A 20,516-nucleotide genomic window follows, 5' to 3' on the forward strand; every position below is an offset into this window, starting at 1 on the left:
GATCACAGAATTATAGAATTGTTTAGGTTAGAAAAGACCTTTAAAATCACAAAATCCAACTGTTAGCCTAATACTGCAAAGCCCATCACCATTAAACCATGTACCTAAGCATCACATCATAGAATCATTGAATCACAGAATAGTTAGGGTTGAAAGGACCTAAAGATCACCTAGTTCCACACACACCCCCCCCCCCCCCGTCATGGGCAGGAACACACCATACTAGGCCATATCACCTAAGACTCTGTCCAACCTGGCCTTGAACACTGCCAGGGATGGAGCATTCACAGCTTCCCTGAGCAACCCCTTCCAGTGCCTCACCATGCTTACAGTAAAGAACTTCCTCCTTATATCCAATCTAAACTTCCCCTGTTTAAGTTTTAACCCATTACCCCTTGTCCTATCACTACAGTCCCTAATGAAGAGTCCATCCCCATCATCCTTATAGCCCCTTTTCAGATACTACACATCTTTTAAATACTTCCAGGGATGGGGAGTCAATCACTTCCCTGGGAAGCCTCTTCCAATGTTTGATAAACCTTTCATTAGAGAAATATTTCCTAATATCCAATCTAAACCTCCCCTGGCACAACTTGAGGCTGTTTCCTATTCTATTAATTGTTACATGGAAGAAGAAACTGACACCCAACTTGCTACAGCCTCCTTTCAGGTAGCCCTAAAGAGCAAAAAGGTCTCACCTGAGCCTTGTTTTGTCCAACCTAAACAACCCCGGTTCCCTCAGCCACTTTTCATCAGACTTGTTCTCCAGACCCTTCACCAAATTTGTTGCCCTTCTTTGGCCACGGTCTAGCACCTCAATGTCTTTCTTATAGTGAGGGGGCCAAAAGTGAATGATATGACACTGCATATATATATATATATTTATATATATATATATATGTATATGTAGTTGTGAACATGACGTACAGTAAAACTACCTCTGAACTTTTCAGGCAGGATTCATCTGCCCTCTGTTTAGATGTCTGCAAGTTGAGCATTTAAGTCTGAGCCAGTGATGTATGGTACTTTAGTGTCATCAGGGAAAGATGAACCCACTTCCAAAGGCACCCCTACACAGCTCAGATTTGCCACTTAGGATGAAATTAATTCTTCTCTGAAGGTGTTGTTTCTCCTTATTTGCAATCCATAAAGCCCAGAGCAATGAGATCAGCCTTAGATATACCAAGTTACGACAGCTAAAGCTAAGCTATAGCGAATTCTACCTCTGCAACTACTTGGCTGTTCAGACACTGCAGCTGTAACTGTGTATATAGAAAAGCCGAAACAGAGCCCTGGTCTTCTTGTCTCACACGATGACATCCTACTTTGTTCTCCCTAACAGTGAAATTTGGTTCAATAGGCACAAACCAAATTCCCTTTTCCCAACTCACTCTGCTTTGAATGCAGCAAATCCAAGAAATGCTTGCGAGATAGTGTCAGAAACAACACTGAAAGGGGAGGCAGCAGGGTAGAAGTATAACCACCACTTAGGGCATAGGACTACCAGCCGACTGGCATTCCCAGGGGCATCTGAGAACAATACTCAAAATGTAGTTGGAAGTTTATTTTAAAGAAGAGCATTCATAGCTTTGGTGTTACCTAGATGGGAACATCTCAAAATATGAGGTAGCTTAATTAACTTCAACTAGGATAACACCACACTTTTCTGAATTAGGTTTCAACCCTCTAAACAAGGGTGAATATGTAATAATGTCTTTAATGTAGTTTTTAGGTCAGCTGTGGATTTCATTAAGTAAGCATATAAACCTCAATTTAGAGATGAGGCAAACAAGTTCAGACCCATGTGGTTAGATCCAGTCAGCTCACCCTGTTTTTTAATTGAATGCATCATAAACATTTTAAATCATTATACAATAAATTCACATTGCTTTGTTTTCCACCCTATCTACTATCACCTGTTTAGAATAAGTCATGACCCATGATCAAAATATTCATGAATGTAAAAAGATCTACCCAGTTCAGCAGCCCAGTTCTAATCAGCAACATTACCCCAGTGAAAAGGATGCCTGCAATGAGATGGCTTATTGTTGGTTCTAGCATTAAGCTTGTGACTATCTCTTTCCATCAACTGTAAATGAAATAATGATCATAAATGCTCTTTGTAGCTCTGAAATAAAATGGCTCACTAGTCATGACTGTAAGTGATGAACTTTCAAAAGTAAATCTGGATAGTGTCTTGTACATACATCACAAGTAGACTGCTTTGAAATAACAGGAGCCTACTTAACTACAGACCAATGATAACACGCTTAAACATATAAGCTGTAGCAATACCTGACCTTTCTATGATTTCTACTGTTTGAGATTTTTTCCTTTTCCAGATTTTGAGGTTACTCATATTGTCTAATATTTTTCCCTTCATTTGGAAATTTAGGAGAATTGAACGGCTTCACAGCTGAATAACATCTTCAAAACTTCAAATGAAAGAAGCAAGATATGTGCTTAACGTTAATCTTGCAAGGAACTCACTGAGAACTGCAAGCCTAATATTTTGTGGTATAGTGTGCCTTTGGAAACAATGTATTTCCACCAAAAAAAGGATTATTACCTATCTATCAATACCATATAGGATATAGCTGCTGGAAAGCTGCTAGCAGAAAAAGGACCTGGAGATCCTCATGGACAGCAGGTTGAACGTGAGCCAGCAATGTGCCCCTGCTGCAAAGAAAGTAAATGGTATCCTTGGCTGAATTAGAAAAAGTATTACCAGGAGATCCTGCCCCTTTATTCAGCACTGGTGGGACCATACCTGGAGTGTTGTGCCCAGTTCTGGGCTCCTCAGTAGAGGGGAGACATACTGGAGAGAATTCAATAGGCGACGAATGGGCATGACGAAGGGACTGGAATATCTCATATATGACAGCAGGCTGAGAGAGCTGGCACTGTTCAGCCCAGAGCAGAGAAGGCTCAGGGCATATACAAGCACCTGAAGGGAAGGTGCAAGGAGGACAGAGGCAGGCTCTTTTCAGTGGTGTCCGGTGACAGAAGCAAATGCAATGGGCAAAACTGAAACACAGGAGGTTCCCTCTGAACATCAGGGAACACATTTTTTACTGTGAGGATGACTGAGCACTGTCACAGGTTGTCCAGGCAGGTTGTGGAGTCTCCACCTTGGGAGATATTCAAAAGCTGTCCGGACATGGTCCTGAGCACCCAGCTTGAGCAGGGGGTGTTGAACCAGATGAATTCCAGAGGTCCCTTCCAACTTCAGCAACTATTTGATTCTGTGAAGCTGGGATTTTTTTACTAAAAAGTAAAAATTTGCAAACAAGGAGAAATCCTTGAATTTAATTCAGTAGAAACTGATACAAACATACAAAAGTTTTCAAATATCCATCACCTTTAAATGGGTTATACCCACAAAATATTCAATAGTACAGAAAATAAAATTCACCTTAGCTTCCTCAGTAGGAAGGGTTATGCTTAAAATTAAGTCATAGTTTGGATGCTTGGTGGAAGTCTGCTTAGACTTAGACTCTGTTACCTCCAAAGAAAAAGTAAAGGCAAAGTCAAAAGAGTATATAAATAAGAAGAGCTATATATTATGTCTCAGACAGCTGAAGAAATGGCCAGAAATCTTAGTACTTTTTCTGTCTCCTCTTCTATGATAGATGACACTGTCTAGCTGGATTGACATCATATCTCAGATAAAAATACACCTGATTGAAACTCTGAACTTTAAATTTAAAAGATTAAACTTACCTTAAGTTGACCTAAACTTAAAATTAGCAGTTTAAAAATAAAGTTTCAAACCAGAAGAGAAGATTGAGATTTGATATTCCCAGGAAATTCCACTATGAGAGGGGTGGGAAATTGTACAAGTTTTGTCAGCTTATGTTTTGCAAAACATAATAAAAGCATCATTTTATATAGTTAATATTATTTAAAAAAATTGAAATAGCAAAGTAAAATATAAAGATGTTAAGAAATTACAATGCAATATAACTTAACAGTAAAATATAAAAGACATCTTTTAAAACAAATGTTAAGTTTGAAAATTAACAAAAAATAAATACTATATTTCAGATAAAAACCCAGACTTTGCTTACTTTTTTTTTTAAGTTAAATAATTCCTACTATTTTTCAAAACATCATTGGAACCAATACACTTTTACTGTTTCATGAATTCTGAACTTTTTCAGCAAGCTTATTCTCTCCTACAGTTCTTTGATGGGAGTCATACTGTTGATGTTTTGCTATCAAATATTGTCTGAGTTTTATTACATAATTAAGCCAATGCCCAAGACTTTTCTCAGGCAGAATTTCCACTGAAGCTAGCAGGAGCTCTTTTGTAAAATGAGGCAAGAAGCCTGATCCAACATACTGAAGTTTTAATGATCCAACAGATTTTGCAAAAGGGTCCTAGCAAAACCTAACTGAAACCCCGCAAATTGTTAGTTGTTTTGTTGCTGTTAAATGTCATCATAATACTTAAGAGGTGGAGGAAGCTGCTCAGTTTGAAAGGAAACACTTGTTAGAAAGAATAATGCTGAGGGAACTTAGCAAAATGCCAGCAAGCTAAATGGCTACTATATTTGTAAAATAAATCTGTACCCTGCAAATCTCCAGTCTTCCCTTTGTAGATCAGTACACAGGAAGCACTTTGGGCACATTTAAGTCTGCTCATACTCAGCTCAAAATGGTATGCCCTCGTAAAATGTGATTCTGTATGGAGAAAAAAAAATATATATACATATATATAATGTATATAATTAAATGCATTTTTCCTGTATTTTCTTCTTAATGTGGTTGCCTACCAATGTTTTTCCCTCCCTTTCTTTTCATTATACCACTTGTAACAAAGATGAAACAGACTTGGTTTCCAGTGAAATGGAAGGATAGCAGCAGGTCCACAGGAAGATTTCAGAATGCTTGCCATAAACCATCTACCACATACAGCAAACCAGGACTTTTTCCAGTATTATTCAGAGCCAATGCAAGCCTGCAGCATACAGTGAAACATTTGCCTTGATACCCTATGGTGATTTTCATGGGGAAACAGCCATTCACAAGTACATGGAAATCCCTCTCTTTTTCACAAAAAATAAAAATAAAAATAAAAATAAATCTCAGCTATATTTTGGGATCTTATAAAAAAATTCTGGGTTATTCACTTTAAAAGTGCCTCCATCACTGACAAGAACAGAGTCTGTTTTATGGAACCTTTTGACATGATTTAAACCTACAAACCATTTCCAATTAAACCACATTCTGTATATCTCGTGCTATTTCAGTTTCAAAAGCACAACCTCAACATTCACATAGAGTTCATCCAAAGTTTCAGAGACATCTGACATGTCATGAAATATAAGCCTCATGTTTTATCTGGTTTGATTTGTGGATTTGGGAACTCACATATTTTACTTGTATAAAAACATTTTTCAATTGTAAAAAAAAAAAAACAGAAAACAATGTGAAAAAATATTAAATATAATTTATTTTTACTGTTAAATAAGTTAACAGTAAACCATAAAATAATATACTTTCAAAACAAAACTTACATTTGTGTAAGAAAATCTCTAAACTCTTGAAGACTAAATACTTGTTTCTGAGTCTTGGTGCTACTTGGGAAAAGACAGGAAATATGGCTAAATATTGCGCTAAAATTTCCTCCCACATAAACATAAAATCCAACATGCAAAAATCCAGCATTTTTCCCTCTGCTAAATATTTATTCTGAAAAAAAAAAAAAAAAAATCTGTGGGGTAGATTTGGTCATTCTTTCTTTTACAGACCTGAAAAGATAAATTATTGAATTAATGTTTTCAAACACCATCACAAAACCCCCACATTTTTCTCTATTGAAGAGCAAAACATTTGTTTTCATATGACATTACATTACTGGCAATCTACTGACAAGCTTATTTAACACATATGATCCTTGATCCTACACAAAATTATAGCTATATTAACATTTAAGCAGAGAAAAACACTCATTGAGATCAAAAGTACAACACAGGCTGAAATTCCCACCACTCTGTAGCTTAATAAAACCTCTGGGTATGGGATTTGTTTCTCCCAAACGTGTGTATTCCTTATGTTTTTTATCTAAGACAATGCATGTGCCTGAATGTGCAGGCAATCTCCAAAAACACCAAAATTCAGCATGTTCCAGCCATTTTGACAGACTGTTGTGGGCCAATGAACTACCCTTTTCTCCCCCTTACTCAACTGCGCATGCAGCAAGAGCCAAGCAGAAGCTGAGAGAAAAGACCGGGGCCCATCCATGACTTTACTTGTTGGGCTGCAAAAGGTGCAACCAGCTTCCTGGATGGTCTCCTACTACAAATTTTTTATCATCTTGAGATGTGCAGAATGGACACCCCAAGCTATTTTAGTGGAGACGACCTGAAACCATGACTAAAACCTCACATCACGCTATATCCAAAGCCTCAGATTTCCTCCCTTTGAGTTGGAGAACTGCAAACATGCACAAATGCAGTGCTAAACAAATGTTTGCACCAAGATGGGAAAGGGATTTTAGCAGAAAAGAGAAATATAGATGCACACCATGTGCCAGCAGCCTCTGCAGAGACTTACTGTGGTGCAGGATTCAAAATTCTCTGCATACAAACAGTTAATCACCACAACCATTTAAAATGTCAATGGAAAAAGAAATGGTTTCCAAGAGCATATAGCTGCCCAGATAGCTTTCATCAGCCCAGCCACATGAAAGACCCAGAGGCAACTGCAAAGCCACCATCAATACAAGTGCCTGTGGAGTCCTCTCTGGTGCCAGATCCCGCTGCTTCTGCTATAAACATCTCCTATAGCGTTACCTCTAGGATCTCTGGCTGCCAATCAAGCAGGAAGAGAAGGAGAAGGAAGAACTGTCTAATGCACTTCAGTAAATGTACTATCTCCACTAAGTGCTATAATTTATACCTTTGTGGAGTAAGTGGTTTTGCAAAAGGACAAACCTCCAAAATGTTAAAAACTCATTGCAGAGAGAATGTAGTGGCAGCTTTGATCCTTAATTTTTATGAATATGAATATCTTCATAGATTTCGGTCTCCCCACAAAACGTTCGGCTAATGGACATCAGGCAATTGTTCTTAAGTAACTTTATGGTCATTCTTGCATGTTTGTGTCAATCTGGGTGATGCTCCTAGTGAGCAGCAAACAGCAGAAGGTGTTTGCAACATGCATCCATTTTCCTCATTGGTCCTGACACAAGTGCTCCCATTGAGAGTAGGGCTTGTATGCTGAAAACGGTCAGGGGAAGCTACGGTTTCAGGCTGCGCACACTGCTCTTGCCCGTAGCAGTGTCATAATTTTGCACCTGTGTCTGAAGTAGTTAATTTTCTTTCTCTGTGAACAAGTCTGAAAGTGATGCCGAAACTGGGAACATCTGCTTTTGGTGCCCAATTCTGACTGGTTTCTGGTCTGTCTGTCAGATTAGACTCATGCAATGGCTCAAATTTTTATGACTTAACCCGGCCACTGTATTTGTGTTTATTGCCAACTCAGGACATAATCAATTGCAAAAGAGCAGACTAGTGCTAAAGCTCCAGTCTGAAAACAGCAACTGTCTAGTTTTTATTAGGGTGCATGTTTACCACAGTAGTGTGATGACACTTCCACAAGTCCAGTTGAATAAGAAAGGTGTGACAGACTGCAGTCCTGGATATCTAGTCTATAATTATTCTGTATTTATTTACACATCAGCAATAGAGTTTGCATCAGGGGCTAATTGTCCTTTCAGTTTTATGCTAGTAATTGACTGCAAGCCCAGAAGTACAGGCAAAGGGAAAAAAAAAAAATAGAAACACAAAGAAAATTAAAAAACCTACTGAAAGCTAAATACAAAACTTGCCTCTGATAGCTTTGGCATGACTTAGATAAAAGAGAAGCTATGGATAATTATTGCTCCAAAACATCTATTAATGAAAAAAATAAGTCTATTAGAAACATAGTAATTGCAAACTGGCTGAAACCACAGTTTAACCATGTTATGCTTTCTCTTGTGAGCTGTAAGCTTTTCTTCCAAATCAAACTAACTTCTCTTTTACAGTTAGCTGTTAATATTTTAGGCAAAAAACTGCCCTGCATTGGCAGTGCTGAATTTGTCACACATTATAGAAAGGCTCAGACAACATTAGCAGTACTCAATTAAGCAGCAAGTTGGTATCTTTTCTTCCTCTTTTTTTTTTCATTTTTCTTTAAGTTATTGACTCATCAAAACATTTGGAACTTTTTTGTAAATTCTTCAGTAGGACAGCTGAATGGAGAAATGAATGCCTCAGTGAGAACATGCACGGATTCTTCCAAAAATCTTGTTAAAATTATAAATACATAATTCTCATTTATGATACTAAATATAGGAAATACATATGGGTAAATTATACCAGCAATGAGTTGGTTCATCTCTGAATTCCAAGGCCCCATCAGTTCTCTATATTACTTTGACATTACTGAAGGAAAGACATTTACTTTAGAGTTATAAGTGAGATTAAATTCAGATTCAGTGTGTCCCATGTTATTTCCGTATTGGATAGATATTGCACAGCTCAAAACCAAGTGCAATATAATACTAAAACAGCATGGGTGATTAATACTGGAGACTTGTTAATGCAAAAAAACATTAGTTTTGCCTAAAGAAGATTATACTGTGAGACATTTGTTTTATTTTTATCAATTAGCTTAATCTTTGATTTGAATTCTACACCCTCTGGCATCAAGAAGATGCTTGCTTTTTTTTTTTTTTTCTTTAAACAAAGGATTATTCTTCCTCAAAAGGGGATTGTCTAGTTCTTTTATTGTTTTATGTCACACAGGGGAAAAATGCTTTTGAGGCATTACCTCTGAATTTAGCAGGGACGAGAGTTTACTGCTATATAATCATTAGTCAATGCAGTAGCTGAAACCTTAAACAAAAGAAAACAAACTACAAACAGGCAAGCATCCCCTAAAGGCACATCAGAACACCAGAGAGAGGAAGCATGGATTTCAAACACGGCTGCCCAAGCATGTGCTAAATATTGCTGCTCCTGACTTTAAACAGCACACCAAGGAATACAGCATCACCTTTTAGTCTTTGAAACAATACTGGGAAGCAAGAGAAAAAGAATTGAAAGGGTTTAGCAAATGTACTTTACTTCTACTCTTTTTTATTTTGAGACTTCATGAAAATTATATTTCCAACCTAATAAAATCCTTCAGCATAAAGGAGTTCTACCATAAAGCTATTAGAAAGATACCATTAAACCTCAAATGTCTTCTTTCATGATGCGTGCTTCACCAATAACAAGCAAACTGCCTGATCCCTGTGAACTATCTCAGACAATTACTGTTCATACTGTGGCTGTGAGCCACACGAAAGCTTTAGAAAGATTTTTACCATGGCTGCCCAATTGCATGTACAAACAATCGCCAGGGCCACATTTGCTTTAATATGGGTGATCACCAGCCTGGGGTAACTGTAACTATTTGGAAGGAGCTAATTAGAGCACTGTATTTCATCTTGATATATAGCCAAATGCTATACAAATAATGCATACAGTGAAAAGCATGTAATTTATGCTACATGTAAAAAAAAGGAAGGTGATGTATCTACCACAAATGAGAAACATTAAATATATTCTATTTTCTTAATTTCTTTCTACTGGCATATTAACTATGAATTCAGAACATATTTTTGGTATTCAAGACAATGATTGCTTCATTAATTTAAGTATTAGTCAACTCAGAATAAATTGTAGGTCAGTGATTTGAATACAATCTGCGTCGGTAATGATTTGAGGCTGGATCCAGCCCCCTCTGTGAATCATTTTTGCATCTGTAGGATTTCAAGCAGGAGTCCAAAATACACCATCTGATAATTGTTCAGTGATCTATATGGCATGAGTTCCCCTATAAATATGGTTGTCTAGCATGCAAAAGCTTTAATCTGAAAGCAATTGACTGAAAAAATGACCCTGTCACACTCTATCTACCCATGAGAACTGTCCATCCTTTGAAGGATGCTGGTGTGGAGAGATGCTCTCCGTTATCCGTTATTTATACACCTTTTGAGGACAAGACTCCAGAACTGCTGCTTTGGGTTGCAAGAATGAAATGAACCAATTGTTTATCCATAATGACAAAACAATTTGCAGGACTCCCTGGGAAAACAGAGAAGACAGGCAGCACTTACAGGAGTTTATAGGAGTCAGATACAGAACAGTAAAATGATTCCAAGAAAAACAATGGATAAAAGATGTTGAGAAAGTAAATGTCCCAGAAAAGTACAGTTTCAAAAAGAAGAGGTATCAGTCATGTCTTCTGCAAGAGTTTTCCTGTGTTTGGTCTTCAGCTGTTTTTGAGAAAACATGGAAGGGCAATTAGAAGCTGGATGAGGTTTCCTACAGGGACAGCTCCATAAGACAAGATAAAGAAGACAAGCTAGTGAGAATTTTGCTAGATTTTATTTGCCAGATTGATTTTTCCTGAAGAAAGAATGAGCTTGTGGAATGATCTCTTGACTCACTTCGAAATCTCAGGGCCACATGAAATCCACAGAAAGCAGAAGAGGCTTCCCTCAGAGAAGGACATTTTGCCCAGTGTCACAGCACTGTGACTGGGTGGGAGCTTCTGTGCCAGGAGCATTTTTCCTTCAATGCTGCTGGAGCCCCCCTCAAGCCAAACATGTCCTGTACTTGCAACAGCTTCATAGTTTCTGTAGGGGAACATAGCTTCAAAGGGACAGCGGAGCAAAAGGCAAAGAACAGCGGTCTCCTTAGCACTTAGAAGACATGAGACTGTTAGAGATGTCTTCGTTAGGTAACAAAAGAAAGGGTCTACTCAACCTGTGAGACAGCTGACACACCTCCCGGTACAATGAAGGGCAAGTGCTTCCTTCTATGGTCAGATTTCAGTATAAGACTACAGTCTAAGCTGGCTGTTATTAAAAACATAGTCTTCGAAAAATGCACTTTTTTAAGATATCTTGAAAGTCTTTCATTTCTTGGAAATGTCCTAAAGATGATACAAACCACATGCTACCAGACATGGAAAACGGACTTTTGATTGGATAATGATGTGGGATGAGAGATATTTCATCTTTTATACATTTATTTGACAATGATGAATTTAATTCATTCTATCACATTGACTGATACATTTATATTCGGTATGTAGTTTAAAATTTCATAAATTATTAAAGTCCTTGCCATTTTAATTATAATATGAAGAGAGCAGCTAGAACTTATTTGCAGAGAATAATGTGCAAGTCAATAAATTTGGTGAGTACTCCTGACAACATATAAATGATGACTTTACTTGCCTGACTACCTGCAGAAGACAGCTAGATAACGATAGTCTTTGTGTTTCTTTTCCAGCAGAGTGAAGCTGGAGTCCGTTCACATCCAAATTGCAACCATTTCGTTTCAGCAACTGGTAGCAAACACTCTTCAGAGCTTTAAAAGGTGCCCCGTACATCCTGCACTAATGGAAAAGGTCGGCTTGCCAAGCAGATGGCTGAAGACAGCTAACATCCACCAAATGATGAACTGTACTTTACCTTACTCGTGTAAAGAAGAAGATTCTTCACCCTGGGAGAATCAATAAGGGCTCTGAATAAACAAAACAAGCAGCTTTTGGCTTAGCCTTGCACTACACAGCCAACAGTTAGCTTTCCTCACGCTCACCCCCTCCATCTCTTTGAATCACAAAAGCCTAATCAAAAGTTTTCATTGACTCCTTTCAGCTTTGCATGAGACCCATGTGCATCAGCCACTACGTGGGGACTACCTACACATCCAGTAGTGACATGAGTACCTGTCCACAAGCAATTGAACCAATGCCCGTACCACACAAGTCAGACATAAATCATAGGTTTATCATTTTCTCTTCGCTGCACTTTGGCTGAGGCATTGAAAAGGTATCAGACAAAACTTTGGATAAACTCATGCAGCTGGACATACCTGGCCTGTATCAGCAATAGTGTGGCCAGCAGGTCCAGGGAAGTGATCGTCCCCCTGTACTCAGCACTGGAGGCCACACCTCGAATCCTGTGTTCAGTTCTGGGCTCCTCATTACAAGAGAGACATTGAGGTGCTGGAGTGGGTCCAGGGAAGAGCAGTGAAGCTGATGGAGTGTCTGGAGCACAAGTCTTAAGAGGAATGGCTGAAGGAACTGGGGTTCTTTAGTCTGAAGAAGAGAAGCCCCAGGGGGACCTTATGCTTTCTACAGGTACCTGAAAAGAGGTTATAGTGAGGTGGGTGTTTGTCTCTTCTCCCAGGTAACAAGCAGTAGGACAAGAGGTAACAGCCTCAAGCTGTGCCAGTGGAGGTTTGGATGGGATGTCAGGAACAGTTTCTTCAGGGAGAGTACTCAGGCATTGGAACAGGTTGCCAAAGGAAGTGGTGGAATCATCATCCCTGGAAGTGTTCAAAAACTGTGCAGATGAGGCCCTCAGTAACATGGTTTAATGGTGGTCTTGGCAGTCCTGGGGTAAAGGTTAGACTTGGTGATCTAAAAGGTCTTTTCCAATCTAGTTGATTCTATGACTCTGTGATTCTACTCTCCACTGGTCCATGAAGAGCCATTGAAGAAAAAAAAGAAATAGTTGTAGTATTGACCTTCACTCAATTTCCTTCCTGCTGCTCACAATGTGGAACACAATTTATTCTATTTATGTTCTTTTTTGACCTAATAAGCTTGCACAAATCATGATACTCAAAGTGTTTATTTTAGACATAAAATTATTCATAACATTTTCAAGCTGGAAGCAGTAAAAAAAATAAGTAAAGTGTTATTTTTTTCCCTAATTGAAAAAAAAAAAAAAATCACAACTAAAGCAATTTTGATCAAATTTTGTTGAAAGAGAAATAAAATGCCTCCAGGCTAAGGAGTCATATGCCAAAGTATAGCCCAAAGCAGGCTAAACCAAAGGAATCAGAAAGTCTTCCGAAAGAGGAGGGCATATAATGGAAGCAATGACAGACCTTTAACTGTAGTAGTGCTGCTGGGTGCCACTATAATGAACTGAAACCTACAGTCTCCTAGGGTTAATAAGACACCTGTCTTGAAACTAGCAGTCATATTGGTTTTCCAAGCCTGCCACAATACTTAAAGTCTTGATGAAGTTCTTATTGTGCCAAAGGAACTTACTAACAAAGCCACTGAGTCAATTTAACCTAGTGAAACTGGACCCTGTAGACTGGGTTATCAGAGTTTTGTGTTGAGATAATTACAGCACTAAAGAGAGCATATGGGCTGTCAAGGCTGGCACATGGCCTGCGCCAGCTGTTACCTGGGTGCTTTGGAAAATCTACTGAACAGCATTTTGGACACAGAACAGCTATATGTAAGTTTTCCAAGATATCTAGTGGGAGAGCCTCATAATAAATTTATTTTTTATACTGGGGAGGATTACACCCAGTAACATGACTGCAAGTACAACCTCTAACTTTAAAAGGAAAATGCCAGAGGAAAACTATCTTGCATGAAAGCAAAATGTACCAACAGCAAGCCTCGCTTGTTATAAAAAGCAAACTACCCAACAAACTAGCTATTGCATAGCCCAACTTAAAAACAGTACTTAAATACACTTATTTAAAAGCTTTTCTGGAAACATGTCTCTGAATCAATGGGATTTATCCTTTTATTCCTGGTATTGCTACTCCATGAAAAATGTCTTTCAAATGCAATGTCATAACTAATCAATAATCATTACTAACAACAATTATTATTGATTAGCTTTGATGTTCTTACAGGGCCTGCCTTTATGAGGTAATATTATCAAGGAAAACATTTCAAATGGGATGTATCCAATGAGTTAGAGAAAACATAAAAGGGAATCAAACAGAAACGTGCCCCTACAGAGTGCAACAACTGTAAGAACGTATACCAAAATTTTATATCATGTGAGGACTGAAAATTATGATTACTGTATCCACGTTGATTATAGTAAATGATATTAATTATTTAGATAAGTAGACTTAATTACTCAAACTGAACTCGCTAAGAGGCAAGGTCATTCTAAGTCTGCAGTATCTGCAATGTCTGCAACCTGAGAGAATAACTTGGAGACACAAAGAATGACAAGTCACAGGGGAACCAGTGCTTAAGATCCAAAAGCCAACCAGATGCATCAGAGTTTTGGAAGCAAATGTGTTTGCCATAACTATAGCTGGGATTAGTGTCACTGACACAGCTCTGAAATCCACCTGCAAGATCCCAAATCTTAGTTTCTCAAAGCAAGCTCAACTTAGAAAGCTGAGGTAATGAAGCCCCAGATTCAGTTTCCAGTCAACATATCATGTCAAAACACATTCCTCCGGCACCATTACCTTCACAGACCTAATATAAATATATCATTATTTGTTTCACATAATTCAATTTCATGTCTTCATGAATCTCATGAGAAACTAATGAATGGAAAATTTAAGACTTACTATCTCTCTGAATATGTAATTTCAGTAGGAACATAGCTAACCCATCATTCCTTCTTTCCTGACTCAAAAACATATTGACATCATTACTTGTAAAGAAGGGTTTGTAATAAGTTGGTTCAATTAATTTTCTGCGTGCTGAAATTCTTAACTTACCTTTGTTGATCTGCATGTATTTGAAAGCACTAGTAATGCATTGAAAATCTCGAGGACTAAAAATCTTGATATCATACTATTTTCAAAGCAAAATCCGTGCTTTTTCTTTGTTGTTGTTGTTCTAAACCCCCTATTGGATTGAAAAGGAATGTATTTTTGAGTTGAAAAATTCAGTTATTAGATTTAATTTTTTAAAACTCTATCCCTTAAAAACATTTAGGAAATCCAGCTGTATTACATCAAAGTAAGTGCATTACCAAGTTATATTTTGCAAGCTTTAGCAAATAAAAAAAAAATCCCCCTGAAGAATCTTAATTCTTATCTATGGAAATCATTAAACTGCTAAGTGCTAACAACTGGAATTAGTCCTTAAATCTCTAATGAGAATAATAAAACATGAGTGCAGTTTGTGCTGTAACTTGATAAGGCCTGAATTTACTTGCTGTTAGTAAAAGTTCCTGATCCAGCAGTATGGCGTTTTACTCCCTGAGGTACAGGAAACAATATCTGTCCTTTAGGAGCATCCTCTGTGGTAAGCAGTTCTTATCAGGGCTATCAAAGGACTAAGATAGAAGTGTAATATCTAGTAACAGCAGCTTTATGAGCAGATCCATTACTGATTTAAATCAATCTAAAGCAGGTAGTTCTGTTTAACCCGTTCAGAACTTTGCTGACTTCCTCACAAAATTATTTCTGCTGAAAGAAACACAAACGGTTTCTGTGCTATTGGATGTGATACACATTGAATCTGAGCAGCAGCAGAAGCGAGAAGGAAACACCACAGTGTTGTAAGCCAAAAAAAACAAAAACCAAAACCAAAAAATGTTCTTTGTATGAAAAGCTTGTTACTCTGCAAAGACACAATACTTTGCAATACCAAAATTTAATAATCTTGAAAATACTGATTTCAACTAAACTAGGACACTGCATGCAGGAGGACTTTAACTGAGCCTGTCTAAAATCAGCCTGCTGTCATTTTGTCTGAAAATCTACTTTTGCCAAAAAGTCAGTATCCAAATACTGAAATTTTCTGGCAAAACACTTATTGAAAGGCAGTCTTCAGATTTTATTTACTTATGAAGATGATTTTTGTTCTTTGCAGTGGAAAATGGAACTTCCCTTGAACTTCCAAAAGTAAGATGAAAATATTAGTTTTTCAATCAGGAGTTTAGCAACCCACAGCTACTTAGATTTTTTAGTGTTTTCTATTACTTTATATCTATGGAGAGCCCGTTCCAAGTTTAACTAAAAATCATTCAACACATTATTTATATTTTTTCATATGAAATAGGAAATAAAGGGTTTAAATACAGTTTTTAAACATTTCAAATGCAATTTATTTAAAAGCCGATTTGCTAATTTTGCCAGTAATTAGATAACAGAGGTCTGTAAGCATTACTTTTTTTATTAGCGTTTAGAAAGACAACAAAACCTACTGCACTCAGTCTAACACAGCTGTGAAACGTCAATCGGCTCCCAGCCAGGAGAGGCCCACCAGATAAACACAGCACTTCGAGAGATTAGAAGAGCACATCAGCAATATGCACTGACGACACTCTCTCACTCCTAACTTCATCTCAAGCATTTGTATACTAAATGGTCACCTTCATAATTATCTTGGGCCTGATGCTGCTCTTTCCAAAGTCAGTTTGAGCTAAATTATTGATTGCAACAGTCAGTCCCTCGTGTCTTAGGAGTTAATGGGATCGAAGTGACATATAATCAGCATGCGTAATTTGAGGATCTCTAACTTCTTGGATTCCCTCATGACTTATTTTGGAGATATTGGCTTTTTTTTCTGGACTATTCCTCTGAATAATAATAAGGAGGGAAAAAAAAAATCAGATTCTCGTACATAAGCATCTTGTTTATCATCCTAAATTCCTCAGAGCTCGTTTAGAGCTTGACCCTATAATCCTTCCATCACCCTTCCCCAGTGATACTAACTATGCATGTACTTTTCCACCTTCAGTCTAAATCCATTCCCCTGCCAGAAACCAAGAAAAAATTCGGATAGGTTAAACAAATGCAAAAAGTCAGCATTTCTGTTTCTCTCTTCATTAGAAAGGTTCACAGACCAAATAAAAATTCTTACACATTTGAACTATTTTAATTAGTGCAGTTTAGTATTCTCCCCAAATGCAAAAGGTTACACTTTTACTGATTCTTTGATTTAAACATTTCCTATTAAACTGTGTAATTTTAGTGTAGTAAGTGCTTTCACAGTACTTTATGCAAACGTGAACTCTCTGAGATAACAAAATCAGCATGAATTTTGTATTAGAAATATATTGCAACATTAATAAAACAAAACAGTGTATTTTCTTATGATAATATAGTTTAAAGAAATGGGTTTATTTTCAAGGTTCATCCCATACAGGTGACAAGCAATTTATTTACTCCTCCCTTTATTGTTAGCTATGTATTTCTTACTAGATAATAAATTTGAATCTCCAAACTACTTTGCTTGAGCATCAGAAAACATCCAAGTGCTAAAAGGAGATATGGAACATAAAAATATGCTGCTGAACATCTCTCTCTTGATGAAACTGGAAGCCGCTCTGAAACTTGATCAATTTCTTGCATCTACAAAATATTGCTTTTTAAGGCTTCTATGGGAGAGAAATTTCAAAACATGCAGAGATATTTTCAGTTCTTCAGAAAAATATAAAACTAAAAAGCTTTACCTTCAGTACATTTAAAAAAAGGAGAAAAATTCGTTTTTTCTTCTATCTATCTGATTCAGGAATAGATTTATGTTCTTTATATCATATATAGCTGTAACACTCAGCAAAGTTGCCATCAAAATGAAAGCTAAAACCAGGCCCAGAGCAATGAAGTATAGTTTTTAAAAGCATGTCAAATTATCTTCAATAGTCATTTTTGAAATAAAATATGAAATCTTGAAGCAGACAGCAAAGAATAGTATTGAGGATAAAACTTTTCATTTAGACATAAATTTAAAGAATCTACATTCCTGAATCTTAAAAAAACACCAAGGAATACTGTTTTCTAATTACCATGGGATGTATATGCCAGTAGTATGAATGACTTTCAGGTTTTCAGTTTTAAGAAAAGTTCCTCTAAATTTATTTCTTTAAACACACTGTCATTTGTTAGGTCTGCAGACCTACAGGAACAGATGAACAGTAGTGTCTGTACATGCCTTTTGTTCCAGGCTCTAAATGTAATCCTACATTTCAAGGTTACCAAGAGGGAGGAAGGCATTATCATTTTTTTAGTCTGATTGTCCCATTTAGGTGATGTACATACTCTGAGCAAATTAATTGCTTTGCATTTTGTTTATATTTATTAACAGAGATTAGGAAAGGCAGTAAAATACTATATCAAAGCATTATAGAGAAAACAACTGGAATCAATCTCTCTCGTTTGTCACAGACAGCACTTATTTAAATCTAAAACATGCTCTTGCTGTCCTTGGTCTATTCTGGTAGATAATAGCTTGTACCAAATATAGGACTACAGATTCCTCTCTTGTTTTGAACACAAAAAACCAGAAATGTTAAAAAAAGGCATATCAAACTTCTATTAATAGAAGAGAAAAAAAGGAAAAAAAAAAACAAACCAACACACCACCAAAAACCCTGCAGTCTGATAGACCTCTGCTTCTTGAGCTAACAAGATATTATTTCTGTTTTTAAAGATTGTAAGTGCATCATTTCTGCAGGGATACTGGCAGAATTTAATCAGTATGTCCCATTAGTCAGACATGCATTTGGGTGCAAATCCCACAATAACAACAAATTCAGAAGGGCCTTGTAAAGAGGGAAATTAAAAATTATTAAGTAATATAGTGCATTATGACTCTAAAGAAGGCAGCTGCACATCACACTTCTCATTCAGACAACTGTGTAAGAAAAGCATCACCCGACTATCATTTTTAGACTCAGAAATGAGTTTAAAATAGACATGCTTGCCATGTATCCAACGCTGTTTCAGTCTCACCAGTTTTTGAAAGTTTAGTATCTGAAACTCTGTAACACCATCACCTGCTCATTGTTATTTTTTAAACAAAGTAATACTGAATCTCCCACATAGGAAGGATCATAAGCAACAATATAGTGCAGGCTCCAAGTTAAATCTGGTTCAGACAGCGTAATAATGATGTCATTAAGGCTCTGAGCTGAATGGGAATCAGACAGTACTGTATCTAGTACAGCTGCAGACATAAATCTGAAAGAACTTTTTTGGCTGCATTCTCAGACTTACCTTGAAAGATATTTAGGAGCTCCAGCAATGTGAGTTGAAAGAAATGCTCTCAAAGGGAGGTTTGGAGACTGAAGAACCTATGTAGGCCTTATAGGCACCTTCTTCTGTGGCACAGGAAGGAACATTTTGTTAAACGAATAAACTAAGAGAAATCATTTCAGAAGAAGTGCAAACCAGAAAACAAATAAACGTTAATACTACCACAAATAAATGAGACTAAGGCAATTGTGGGACTGCTCAAAGCCTTTTTGCCTTGCTGAATGAAAGCAATCCCTAAGACTGAATGGGTAATGAGATCCTGGCTCCTGAGATTTTAGCTTTCTTAATCATGTTCATAATTAATTCAAGAACATTGATAATTTCATTACATTCTTTTTGTCTTATCAATAAATGATGTGCCTGCACTTTTGGTCCTGTGTACAGGGAGAAAGGAGATGCTTTGGGTAATATTGCACCAGGAATCGTGTATGTATATATGTATATATACACATATATATTATCTATATGACCCAAAATAGGGATGTGGTAGTTATTATCCTTAACCAGGCCTCTATTATCGGAATATGATGACAAGCAGTTACAAATAATTAATAAGCATTTTATGCAGAAATGCAAAACCCTTTAAAGAAAAATATGCTGCAAACAGAATTCCTGTCCGAAAGATACATACCTAGAATAAAATATATTTTAAGAGCTATTTAAGGATGGAATTTACATGAGCTCAAACTACAAACATATTTTTAATGCATTTCTAGATTCTGTTTTAAAAATATCATTTTAAAAAAGCCCCTCGACTTTAGCTCATTTTTCTATTTGAAGAGATGTGCCCTTCTGTTTGTCCTTCCAAACATTTCCAGTATCAGCTTACATCTAACACCAAGCTGTACTCACCCCTTCAGTTGAAACTGTCTGGGGCTTTTTACATTTTTTTTTTTCTTTTTAATGAAGACTGAAAGCTCTCTCTTTATCTATCAATCAGTCAAAGGGGAAGCATCCCTTCAGGGTTTACTACTTGTTCTGTGTTATCTTCAGCAAAGTAACAAATCTGTTTTGCTCCCTTTTTTGTTGTTATTGTTATTGTTGATTTAGAGGCATCATTGGTTTTAGACAGCAGAATCTGTAGAAACAAAAGTTTCTGACCAGAGCCAAATAGTGCTGTGTTAGCTCTCACTTGCACCTTATTTCATTTTGACATCAAAAGTGACCCTGAGCAAGAGAAAGCACCATAAATGGGTCTCAAATAGTGTAATCATAACCTTCAGAACACAAGCTACACTAGGAAAATGTCTACCACATTGTGACAATTACTGCTTTAAAAAGACAATTATCTTTTAAAAATAAAAAAACCCCAGTTATTTCTTTCTTATGAGCAGCTTAAATGCCAACTTAAGGACAAATATATTCTCCACTACATGTTCTCTGTTGCCTTGCTGATGATACCAGCTTCATGGGGATGTTACTCTGCTGAAGGTCTACATGATCCAACTCAGTGGCTTTTAGCCAGCACAGCATATGTGAGGTCAGTGACATGCTAAATGTCTCCCAGTAAAGAAAGACCATTGATGAAGGGTTTCCATTCTCAACATACTTAGCAGGGCTGGGCAGAGGGGAAAGCCTAAATTTCGTGTATGTGTAATGTTGTATTTTCCTAAGTAACTAAGCATATGTTGCTTATACTGCTAACAAAAATGAGGCCAAGGAACAACCTTTAGTCCAAGCTCAAATGGCATCAAC

Source organism: Lathamus discolor, chromosome 4, assembly GCF_037157495.1.
Source record: "Lathamus discolor isolate bLatDis1 chromosome 4, bLatDis1.hap1, whole genome shotgun sequence".
Taxonomy (NCBI): domain Eukaryota; kingdom Metazoa; phylum Chordata; class Aves; order Psittaciformes; family Psittacidae; genus Lathamus; species Lathamus discolor.